The following is a 13,199-nucleotide window of genomic DNA, read 5'->3' on the forward strand; positions in this document are numbered from 1 at the left end:
TAAGCAGACAGGATCTGTGTCACAGATGAAAGTGATTTGATGTAAAATCATCTCAACTCCAGAAGAATAATAGAAAAACTTCAGACTCTTCAGCCAGAGCTGGACGGGTTTTGTTCTGTTATTTAGAAAAGACGTCATTTCGCTTATTGTAAACTTCTGCAATGTCTTTTCCAGAAATCATCGCAGATCTAAGATAGTGGGAATTCTGCACTCCTACACGCACGCGCACACACACACCCTCAGTGAGAGTGAGCAGGACGTTAAAAGCAGTTGGCCACATCTTGACAGGCTCTTCTTCTCCCCCACGAAGGACCGACAGAAGACATAAATTATTTTCACCGTCCTGCTCTGCGTAGAGAGGCGAAGCAGCAGATGTAGGGCAGCATCCTGTACCTGCAAACAGGAAACTTCTTCCTTACTCTGTTGCTGAATGAAATAAAAATATTTCCATATTATAGCCGTTTGCTGCTGCAGCTTTAACTTAGCAGCTGCTAATTTAGTTGGACCATTTTACCTGCTTTATTTCCATAAATAAAGCAGAATAAAAGAAAAGTCACCCAAAGTATTATGGTAACCATGCCCCATATGTGGAGCGAAAAGCCATGAGAGTGGGGGAAATAGGTGATAAGGCACCTCCCTGATGGTTTCCATGGGAGAAAAAATAAGTTGATTTTTAATAAAACCGCCCCATTATTGAATCAGAACGAGTTGTGGATCCTGAAGCCAGCTGGGTAGGGACCGCTGCAGGAGGACTAGCCCAGAACTCAGAACTCAGAAGCTGAGTTCACTGGAAAGAGTCAGAATGCTTCATACTTTAATGTCAGCGTTTCTATATACCTGAATCATTAACTGGTGGTTGCCTCCTATTTCTTAAAGTGAAACTTTTCTTCTGTAAATCACACTTTCAAACATATCAAACTCATATATTTCAAATCCGGGCAACATGATACGGCATGAAATGTGTGCAGACAGGAGTGTGTTCGAGGTGGATGGCTCTCCACACGTTTTCTGGGATGTAGAAACAGATTGCCATTTTAAACCTGCAGTCGTTCTCTCAGTAGTTTTTTACTGCGCCACTGAAAGCCCACCAGACTGCAGACGCAGCCTTTTATGGGTATTTTATTGGGTGAATGTCAGAAAAAATGTTGGCATTGTGTGTTTCTGCGGACCACAGCGATGTTTAATCTCAGCTTTTTAAACCAAACATCAATCTCCATCTTCCCCAATCCATCAGATGTTGAGATTTTGTCACGACCCCTCGGCCTCAGATTCTTTCGCTTATTTGTTCAACATGCAGGATTTTTGAAAGGGTGCACTTTAAGCCAAAACACAATCTCCTCCTAACTCGCATCGAGTCATAATAGCACATTATGTTATGTAAATGGAGACAGAGGGAACAGCAGTTACGCAGAGGCGGCACTCCGCTCAGACTCTGGCCATTTTCACTAAATCCGTTCATTACTGTGGATGTTGAGTGGATGTGGTTACAGTTACCAGCGATGACATCAGCACTGTGTGCTGCAAAAGTGAACTCCGTACCGCCTGGTTTGATTTATTACTCCCCATCAGAACAATAAAATGAATAAAAAAATAGAAAAATCTATTAGTGTGGCACCAAAGAAAGAAACCACCTTCACCAGCCTTCCTGTTACTTTTTATTTTCATAAAAAAAAAGACAAAAATTAAGTCGCAATGAAATGTGATTGTAGAACTATGTGTAAATCTGGACTTTAGCGTGTTAAAATTTTTTACACACCTAAAAAAATGTTTTTTGTTGTTGTTACTCATGCTAAAGTTCTGAGCCAAAACCTTTGTTTTCACGTTTCTGGTACGCCCGTAAAACTGACGCCTGGGCGACATCCGCAAACAACAATGAGCAACCAGGTCACTTCTCTCTAACCACTGGAGATTCTCTTCAGCTACACAAAACGATCAAACTGCACGCTGGACAAGACTACTGTTATGTTCAAATTGTGCTAACAAGAGTTTTGCCTATGAGTAAAACTATTCAAGCCTAAAATAGCATCTCAATGCTAAACATGTAACAGCAGCGCGGATGTCGAGTTGAGTCCTTGAATAAATCCGATATTCTAGTTTTTATTGTCAAGCATTTAAAAACTCTCACAGCGATAATAGATTGTGCAAGTCATATTTGGACATCTCAGAGAACTTAAATATATTTACACTGCTCAAAAAAATAAAGTGAACACTTAAACAACACAATATAACTCCCAAGTAAATCAAACTTCTGTGAAATCAAACTGTCCAGTTAGGAAGCAACACTGATTGACCCGACGAGTGTCCCTGTTGTCAATCAGTGTTGCTTCCTAAGTGGACAATTTGATTTCACAGAATTTTGATTTACTTGGAGTTATATTGTGTTGTTTAAGTGTTCCCTTTATTTTTTTGAGCAGTATATTTTGAAATCAGGGAACATTTCTCAAATTGCAGTGATCGAAGTCAGCAAGGCTTTCTGAGTGAGGGGATTTCTGGTCCTGCTCTCTGGAGGAAGTCCCACAGCAGGTGAGATGCTTTATTTGTTTTTTTATTTAGCTAAAGGTGAAGCTTAGAGAAAAGCTTCACCTTAGTCCGTTTGTCAGCTTCCTCGCAAACGGACGGATACCGGAGGACCCGGACGAGGCAACATGGAACGAAAAGAACACCTTTTGGAGCAGCCGTCACAAATCTCAATCTAAGTATGAAACCTATGGGTATGGTCAAAAAACGTGTGTGAGAGCAAGACTACAAAACGGAGGAATGGGCCAGAGTTCTAGCAAACTACTGTGAGAAGCTTGTGGAAGGAAAGAAAAAAAAACAGTGACCTCAGTCACTGGGTTTCAAAAGCCTTTAAAGAATTCCTGTTTGGAATTCTATCCCAGAGAAAAACAGGGACAGATATGACGGTCAATGCAGTCCCAAAATAAAGGCTAATTGAGAGATTAAGGTTAAGACCAAATTTATTGGATTGTGGGAGAAAACTGGCAAACCCTGAAAATAAAAACTATGGAAAATCATTTCTTTTTTACTAGGTAATGATTTATAAAACCTTAGAAGGGAGCGCCTTTTCACATGACTAAAGTTTCTTAACCACAGATAGCCGTATATCTCTTGTGCCACACAGTAGCCCACTCTGGATCTGGTTTACAGGGGAAAATGACATACTGCTATTTCCCAGGAGAGAAATATAGGACTTTAAAAATAAGTCCTGGGACCGGTCTTCTCACTGTTGACAAAGTCATCTTGGAATCCACAAAAAAGTTAAAGTGACATGAAAAAGCAATTGCTTTTGCTAGAATTAATCTCCGAACCAAACGGCCTTTCTCCGTTTTATTTAGACACTTGTTAACCCGTTGAACGTTGTGGATCAATCAAAAAAAAATGTATCTTGACATTTGGGAGGAGGAAGAAGAAGTCTGGAAATAGCTTCCAAATATTTTCCCACATGGAGAGGCTACGTGAAGTAGCTCCGCTGATGCCAGGGGTTTGTGTCCTCTGATTTAGACGTGCAGAGGAACATATTTTACGTAAACAATGGGAGAGAGTGCGAATGGGAAAGACACTGCATCCCTTCTGGATATTTACATCAAGCCATCGACACATAATGGCTGAAAATCCTTCAACAGTCAAAGTAAAACCTGAAGGGATTCGTTCTCACATGGACACTGCATTAGAAACAGATGATAAGGAGGAAACTCAGCATGATCTGAACTACAGAGACCTACTGTTAAACTAAACATAACGTATAATAACCTGTAAAATAAAAACATATTTATAATTTTCATCTTACTGGAAATGCTTATTACTCAGATACCATCACTACAAACAACCTGTACAATATATAGGAGTGTTGGTGAACATTTAGTCAATGCTGTCCAAACTTTTTACCATAAAATTGTTGAAAGAGCTTCAGGGACGCTTTTATTAAACTGAAAAGATTGATTTCTTAAGACATTTTTTCATTAGGTTTATTTGATATGCATGGGTTTTTCTAAAACTAAAAACTATTAGGAAGTGAAATAGTAATAACAATGGAAAAATAATAAAACATTAACATATGCAAAAACAGCAAAGAAATAGAAAATATGACAAAAAAAGAGACATGCTGTTTTTGTTTGTTTTTTAATATAAACTGGTTATAGACTTTAAATTGACAGGTAGTTAGTTGTTAATCTCCTCAATAATAAACTAAAACTATATATTTTTAAATAAAGTAAAATAGTCTAAAACTTGTAGAAAATAAATCTGTACATTATTGTTGATCCAAAAATATAAACATGGTCTTACACAGCTGCTGTATGAAATGACAGGTCAATGTTTTCCAAATCGCTCGTGAGGAATGTTGTCCTGATTTGTTCTGGATTATTTTATTTTTTTTACATTTGACAGCAAAGGTTGGGCAACACTTGCTGGTTTTACTAAAACATAAATCTATGAAAACAGGAACATTGCTAAGAAGAAAAAAAATACTTTGTCTTGCATCTAAAGAAATGTCTACGAAGATTTTATTTTGGAAATTGGACATTTTGATGTAGAAAAATCCATCAAAAATGAGCCAGAGGCGTTAACACTTTCTGATGATTAATTCAACAACCTCATGTAATAATCAGCATTTGGAAGCTGCTTTCAATTTTACATGCGGTACATGTCGGTTATGTGCATGACATGGTAATCATACAGTAAATCTTTCCCCCTGTGAGGCTCGTCTCCCTTTACTTACTGGGAAAGAAACGACTGATAAAGTAGCAGCTGACGAACGACACATGGGACTCTGTCCCCGGTCAGTGTGAGAACGTTGGTCTCTCTGTGGGAACAGAGACGAGCCAGATCCACAGCGTGATCCACTCCATTTGACTTTCTGCCTGCTCTGACTGTAGATTCTTTAGGTTTCTGTAAAATGTCTTCGCTGGACTTTTTACATCCATCTTTTTATGCCTCTCTAAGTGTTTTTGATTGTTTTCCACCTGAAAGCAGCATTCAGCTTCTATGCACCACAAATCTGGAGCAAACTTCCAGAAAACTGCAAAACACTAAATTCCTTTAAATCCAGACTAAGACCTGCCTGATTAGAATTGCTGTTGAACTATAATAAATGAAAAATTGAACAACGGCATAATGTTTACTAGTTTTTTTCAACTGTTGACTGTGTGGCGTCTTTCTGACATTGTATTTTTCTGATGTAAAACACTTTGAACAGCCTTGTTGCTGAAATTTGTTTTACAAATAAATTTGATAATCAAATTTTTTGATTTATCAAAAAAAAACCTGAGGTTTTGAGTTTCTGTCAGAATATGTCAAAGTTTCTGCTGCTGCTTAAAGAGCGCAAAGCGACTTACGACAACGAGGAGAAACTGGAGTCTGAGAGATGTGAGGTTATAGAGGTGGACTGATGGTACAATGGACTGGACTGATGAGAGACGGGGAGCAGCTGTGAGGGCAGAGCAGAAGGCAGGCTGAGGGAGAGAGAGAGAGAGAGAGACACTGCACAAGAGGAGCAAACAAACTGGCAAAACAGAATTCTACTGGAACGAAGAGTAACCATAAAGAATAAACAAACTAAAATAACAGAACAGCGATATAAAGTAAAAAAACAGAAACAACTCTGATCTAATCAAAACAAGAATAACTAAGATATTAAACAAACCTAGAAAAAACAAAACAACCCAACATCCTGCCATCTAGATTTGTCGTAACAACTCTAGATTTAAATCTTAAATGGGGGATTTTTCTTGCCATTCAGCGTAATGGTGTTATGCCTGACATGTTAAATGCAAAAATAACCACATTATTAGATAATATTTTGTCTAAAATTAACGACTGTTGACTGTTGACTGATGTTTCTTTTCATTCTCTGGTTGAATATAAAACATTTTGTGAACAATAGAATCTATTTTATAAAAAGGTAGAGATAATATGACATGTCTCTGGTGTTACTCCAAGTCCGCCTCTGATTGGCTGAACAGCTCCTCCTGACCGCTCCTCCTCCAGAGACAGGATGTGGAGGAATAGAGTGAATTATTGAGAGGTGGTATATATTCTGCTCTTAATCATCCTTAATAAAAATAATAATAATAAATGTGATTTAAAAGGGACAAAGTGCATCTCAAACATAAATGTCACCATGTGATGCGCTGTACCAGATTGCAGCATATGCTGATTCACATCTGCAGTCTCTTGTCAAGTTAGCTTATTAGCTACAGTTAGCTTATTAGCTATCACTGTATAGCTAATAGGGATGATAATATATTAGTTTAAAACCACAAGGAATAAACATGAACTTATGTCATAAGTTCCAATCATGATCACAGTGAGCGACCTGGTCTGCAGTCGTCTCTTCTCCGGTGAGCGCTAAGGGTCTCCACCTCGTTTAGATTAAAACTCAGAGTCTGGGTTTTATATAACATCCTCACAGGGTCTTTCTGTTTTCTGTTCTATGTAAAGGAAGGTGACAGAACCAAACAAACAGCTTACTGAGTCTTCAGAACCACCAAACAGACACAGCTTGTCCGGATGAAAAAATCCTGTGACTTCAAACTTCAACCAACTGCACAATAACCAGCATCACTTCATAGGAGTCCTCATGTGTTAGGATCGGTTTTGCTCAAGGTTTCTGATAGCAAACGTTTCATTGTCGCGACATATGAGCTATAAAAGAAGCCAAAGAGTTTATTTGTAAAAGCCCCCGGCCCATCCGTTCCCCGTTATGTAATCAGGAGTTTTAATAGAGAATCTCTTTCATAGACACATTTAAAGCACAGCATCACGATTCACCCAAACAGGATGAAACGGAGCGGATGTGAGGCTCAGTCAAAGCTGCAACTGTGAAACATAATGCTAAAGAAAGAAAAACTTTAATCACACAAAGAGACACTGCGTTAGGAACAGACGTTCTGACTAGAGTGGATTTCTGCCAACATGTCATCTCCAGTTTCAAACCATCCCAGTGAAGAGGTTTATGATTATTCACACTGCAGACGCTCCAGGTTTACTGCCTACTAGAAAATCTGTCAAACCTTAAACATGTTTTTGCAATCAGAATGTATTTAGTGCATTCAGGGAATCCGACGCTCTGACGCAAAAATGCAGTGTGAAACCCAAATGAAGTTTTTACGACATTCCTCAGCACGTTAAATCTAATTAAGATACATTTTGACTCGTTTATTTCTCAAATGCTTTCAGACGGCTTCATTCCGTGGTTTGGCCGTCCTGCTGCCTGAGCTTCACTTTACTAAAGGAGACTGACCTTTAGAGAGAAAACAGCTGGAGTATGTTCAAACATATATACAGCAAGGGCTTCAATAAAATGACTGAATAATTCAAGCTGGATTTATGCAAATCCTAACACAACAGCTTGTTGAAAGTTGAACGTTTGGGTCCAGCATCAGTTAGTAGTGACTTAGACAAGTTGCACATAAAACTTCAATGTGACCCACGGAGATTTTATGTGATAGACCAGCACAAGGTCATGTGAGATTGTAAAGTGAAAGAAAAAATCTTGTAGTTTGGTGCAATTTCATCTTCAACTCTTCTGGTCTACGTCTCTAACAGCTTGTCACTTCTACAGCCCCTCACATCTCTCTCCACCCTGCTTTCCAAAATAGCACAAGCTCAGTCAGAGTGGATGGAGAATCTGTTGAAGTCAGTTTTTAAGTCTTACTGAAGATTGTCCATTGGATTTAGTTGTAGACTTTGATTGGACCTTTAAAACCTTGGTGTCAATCCAAACCATTCAACTGTAGCTCTGAATTTACACTAGGGGTCATCATGATACGAGCCTGATCACTGCCTTCCTATGCAATTCAACTCAATTCTTTTGTATTATTTTATTTTATTTATTTCGAACGTACAACAAAAAAATAAATCTCCATTAAAGCTGCAGTACGTAACTTTGATAAAATGTTTGTTTAAAGCTGTCACCATATTGTGACAATCCTCCTTCGTGAAGAAACCCACCGCTCCTGACCAAAAACAACCAGCCAATCAGAAACAGGAGGAGGGACTTAGTGCTGTTAATCAATCTCATGAATGCAGCGCTACATCTAATAATGGAGGAGAAGCAACTCAGTTACAGTATACAGTTTATCCACGGTCATCAGTGGCCACTCTATCTAGCCTTAGCATTCACAACAGGCTATGCTGATAGGCAGAGTGCAGGAGAATGATTGACAGCTCTAAGACCCGCCTCCTGGCTCTGATTGGTTGTTTCTAGTTAGCACTGGGAGAAGGAACAGGAGCTAATATTTCCACAGATTATCTCTCTCATGCCGTAATGTCATGGCATGGTGACAGTTTCAACAAATATGTAAAAAAATATATTATTTTTTTGTTAAAAGTTACATACAGCTTTAAATTTTTATGTATTTATTTTGTTCATGTGATTTTTATCTTTAAAGGTGCTGCATAATTAAAGTTTTACATACTTCCTCATGTCCTAATGAAAGGGAAACATTTGCCCCGATAGTCCAACTTCCTGTTTCCTCTGACCCGTCTCAACTCCTTACTGAAGAAAAGACTTCCCCGATGCCGAGCTCCAACCACGATGTAGGGTGCAATGTCTTGTTCAATCTTGCGCTACTTTGTCCCGTTAAAATACGTATAGATTAATGGTTGCAACACGACAAAATGTGTCTGGATTCCTTGCAAAAGGTTCTGCTTATCTCGTAAAAGTCAATCTGCGATGAAGGATTCTGTGGTCGGAGATAAATAGAAGCTGCTGATGAGTACGCTGCTGGGATACAAACAGGTTGTTGTTGACCATGACCTCGTGAGGATCGCTCCGGTTTGACCGTAGGTGACAAAGCAGTCCGGACCGCTCATAAAAATGTCACGCAGCTCTCAAACACAGCGGGGGTTTTCATCCGCCGGATCCAGTGAGATCATCCCAGAGCCTGTGGAAGGCTTTGGTTGAGCTCAACAGAACGAGATGTTGCATAACGACCGCTTTTCAATAAACGTTCGGCCCACAGCCGTGACCTTAGGGTGTGTCACACTAAGAGCCCATTTACTTTACATCCTCAAACAAACTGCTTCTTCAGTCATCAGATAGTCGACTGACTCCACGTATTTACATAAGCATATGATTTAAATGAACTTAATTATCCCGAGGCTGATTCATTGTACATGAGGTTTAAAACGAGACTTATAATTTACCAAACCAACCAACCTTTAATCAGACTGAGACAGAACGACTTTTTAAACATTAAACTGGGATAAAGTTTTATTATCCTTCGATTTATTACTTTCATTATTGATGTGCCCATGAAGAACTAGAATTTAAAAATTGGAGCATAAATAATTGCGTAAGTATGTCAGCATGTTGTTGTGCTAAGAGACATTAAGAATAGCAACCAAGGACTAATAAAACCAAACCAAAGGTTCAAAATTTTTTTTATTATGTTTCATAACAGAACTGGACAGAAATATAAAGATTTCTGCTTTTTTGTCTCACAAGTTTCCTTTCGATAATTTTTATATCAGTTAGTAAATACAAAAAAAATCTAAACAATCTGTACCAATAAGGCCCAAGTTGAAGATACAGTTGCATACCCTGTAAAATCAGAAAACTCCTAAACCTGTAGAACCAAGAAATACATTAAATAGAACCAACCTGACAACATGAGTTCAAAAACACTTTATTAATCCCAAAGAGAAATAAAACGTTGTTGTAACTCATTATTGTCAAAGTTCTTCAAAAAGTCTACGCTGATGACGTACAACTTTACATTTCTGTTAGTAACTTGATTGTGATCCACTAGTCACTGAGTCAGTGTGTCAGAATTATTCATGAGTGTATGGTTAAGAACTCCTCCACCATAATGCTAAAAATATTTACCTCACACCTGTTTGACAACATGAAGTAGGTCAACGGATCAGAGGTTTGATCGTCAAGATTAACTTTCCTTCTTCTACTTGCTGTAGATGATTGAAGCTTCTGCTCTCTACCAAAGAAACTGCAATCAACAATATGCCACCATCCCTCGGGCCAGTCCAGGCTGTCCTGGATGTTGATTCGGCCAATTTATGTCACAGATGTTAGAATAAACAATATTACAAAGAACATTTCAGAGAAACGTATTGATTTTTGATCAGAACTTTATAAATTTGCGTCCCGAGACGCCTGAAGGTCACAGTTTGTTCAGACAGCTGGAGCTCATGTAGGGCCAGTCCACGAAAAGCAGTTTCCACAGAATATGCTCCGAAACATTTGTGTGTCTGTTGAAGAATGTTTTTGTGGGACAAAATCACCTTGGCAACAAAAACACAAAAATAAGAGAAGACAAGAGAAGAAATATCTTACATTGAATTCCCTGAGCGCCAATAAAATAAAAATGTCACGGGCTTTCACCTGAAGAGAAGTCGACTGGTTTTGAGCGTTTGCAGCAGCAAAGCAAATCAAATCTACACCAATGCTTTACGCGAACTTAAACTCTGGCAAAACTATAGCAGGCAGCAATAAGGAGGAAATATACGACTGTTGTTGGAACAATACACATGATATTTCAGAGTAATCCATCTGGAAGCAGAGATGAGAATTTATCAGTGCTCCTCTGTCAGCATGCATAGATTATACTCAATTACCCACATGTATTCAAAACTGTGCTAGACATTAACCTAGTAAGGTTATGAAGAAAATGAGCATCCTGCAAAATGTCTGGGAATGTGACTCTGTCTCCCGACACGACATGTAAACCCATTCACACTACTTGAGGTTTTTCACCTTTTGTCAAACTGAAACCAGAAACCTTGATGTATTTTGGAGGAATCTGGTGTTTCAAGTAGAGCATATTTGGGATATGAAAGATTCCCTGTTTTCCACAAGCAAATTTATGGAGTTAGATAGATAAAACATTTAGATAATGGTTAAAGGAATTAAGTCCGTTAATACAAATATCGTCCATACAGTGCAGAGAGCTAGAAAATAATGACATCAAAATTCTATACTTTTCCAAATTGTGCAGTAACACTGACTTAAGGGTCTTTGTGAGCTGAGGTTTATCACACTGTGGAATATGTCCCAGTATATGAAAGTGTAGAAATGGAAACACATTCACAGTCATATCAGGTTTCTGAGTTCAGTTCAGAGCAACCAGTTGACCCAACATGCCTGGATTGAAAACCAATGTGTTCATGTAATGGTTTTAGCATGTTCTATACCCAAAGTGGAACCACAACGCAGGAATTCATTTGTTATTATTATTTTTAGTGACAATAATTGTTGATTGTCTAAGCAGGAACAGGGGTGACTTTCAGGTCCGATATCGAAAAGCAGACAGGATGCTGACTGACTGGCAACACGACTAGGAAGTAATGCTTTATCTTCAAGGATTCACAGGCTTTCCTCTTTGCAGACTCAGACCTCGACTGGCTGGAATACTTGAAGCTTTGACAGTGGGAGAGAAAAGTGTCTGTTTACCGGGGATTGTTTCACCCGGAGAACCAAACGGAGAAGGGAGCTCTATACACCGGAAACCAAAAAAGGATGAAGTCACAGGGAGCAGGAACGCAGGAAGAGCAGAGGCACAGGTGAGAGAAACAAACTAACCAGCAGGTTAAGGTAGGAGCTAGCAGAGGAGCAGCAGAAATCAAGACAATTCACAAAGGGAATATGGAAACACACAGTTGAACATTGAGCTGGAAGATATATCTGTTACATAACTCAGCTCATTGTCTGCTTGGGAAGAACCTGCTGCAGGACAAGACGCAGGGCCAACTGGGAGTACAACAGCATATTCAACTGGTTAGAACAACCTAGCCTGTGCTTTGACTTTCGGGCAAGTTGTTAAGACAGTTGAAAAACGGATGAAGTAAGTTACATAACCAAGGTTGTGGCTTTGGACAACAATACGCTGCTTCTTCTGTTTATTTCAAAGGTCCTCTGGAATGTTGATTAAGGCATAGTGGTTGAAGCGGCTGACAGATAAGTAATGTATTTATGAAAGGAACATCCGGATGCTTTAGATGTAGTAAATATTGCAGCAGGATCTTTGGCGAGGCAAGAAAACTTGAAGAGTACAGAGAGACCCCTTTGTTCTGTGGGGATTTCTTGGATACCAAAATCTATTCTTTGATTAATTGATAAAAATGTGAGACAGTGTCATAGAATATTACAATAATACCTTTAATGGAACACAGCGGAACTGTGTCCCTTCTTGAACTTTTTCCACTTGTCATGTTACGTCTTCATACATCCAGAAACATATAAAATGATCAATTTGTCAAACATTGGAATTTGCTTTACTGTAAAGCAGGGGGTTCTCAAATCCAGGCCTCCAACTGAAGGCTCAGTTACCTCCTCAGAAGGCAGTCCAGCTCTCCAGTCCTGCCAATGATGTCAATGTTCAACTCAGGCTGGTTGAAGTAGAGACACATCTAAAAGTTGGAGGATACCGGCCCTGAAAGCATTCTATGATATCTCCACTGTATGTTTAAGGTTGTAAAAAGGTGGGAGACTAAACAAAGCCGTAGTCTGTTAAGTATTTTACAACTTCTAGCAGGTTAGCTTCAAGGATTGGCTTATATTTTTTGCTTCCATTCAGTTTCTAATCAACTTTGACCAAATGTATGACTGATTATTTCTTCCACTTCACAACCATAGGATTCTTTGTGTTGGTCTGTCACTTGAAGTCCCAACAGGGTACACTCAGGTTTGTGGTTGTAATGTGAAAAAGAAAAAGAGTTATGAATACTTATGCATGACATTGTCATTCAAATGTTTTGTTTTGCAGTTTTCTGCATAAATGACTCAATTCTCCCGTGCTGAAAAGCTACATGGACAAACTCATGCTACACCAAGACATATCATGGGTTAAAGTGCTGTTGACTTAAGATCGACTTCACTTGGTTGTAACTTGACCCCTAGCAGGCATTCACTTTTAAATCAATAGCATATTTTAGTACTTGGAGGTGACAAAGGGCAGCCTTGGCGGAGTCCAACTCTCACCGGAAACGAGCCCGACTTACTGCCGGCAATGCGGACCAGACTTTGTCACCAATTCTGTTCATTACCTTCATGGACAGAATTTCTAGGCGCAGCCGAGGTGTTGAGGGGATCCGTTTTGGTGGCCTTAGGATCGCATCTCTGCTTTTTGATGATGTGGTCCTGTTGGCTTCATCTGATCGTGATCTGCAGCTCTCACTGGAGCGGTTCGCAACTGAGTGTGAAGCGGCCGGGATGAGGCTCAGTGCCTCCAAATCCGAGGCCA

The sequence above is a fragment of the Poecilia reticulata genome, linkage group LG23 (assembly GCF_000633615.1).
Source record: "Poecilia reticulata strain Guanapo linkage group LG23, Guppy_female_1.0+MT, whole genome shotgun sequence".
In the NCBI taxonomy this organism is placed as follows: domain Eukaryota; kingdom Metazoa; phylum Chordata; class Actinopteri; order Cyprinodontiformes; family Poeciliidae; genus Poecilia; species Poecilia reticulata.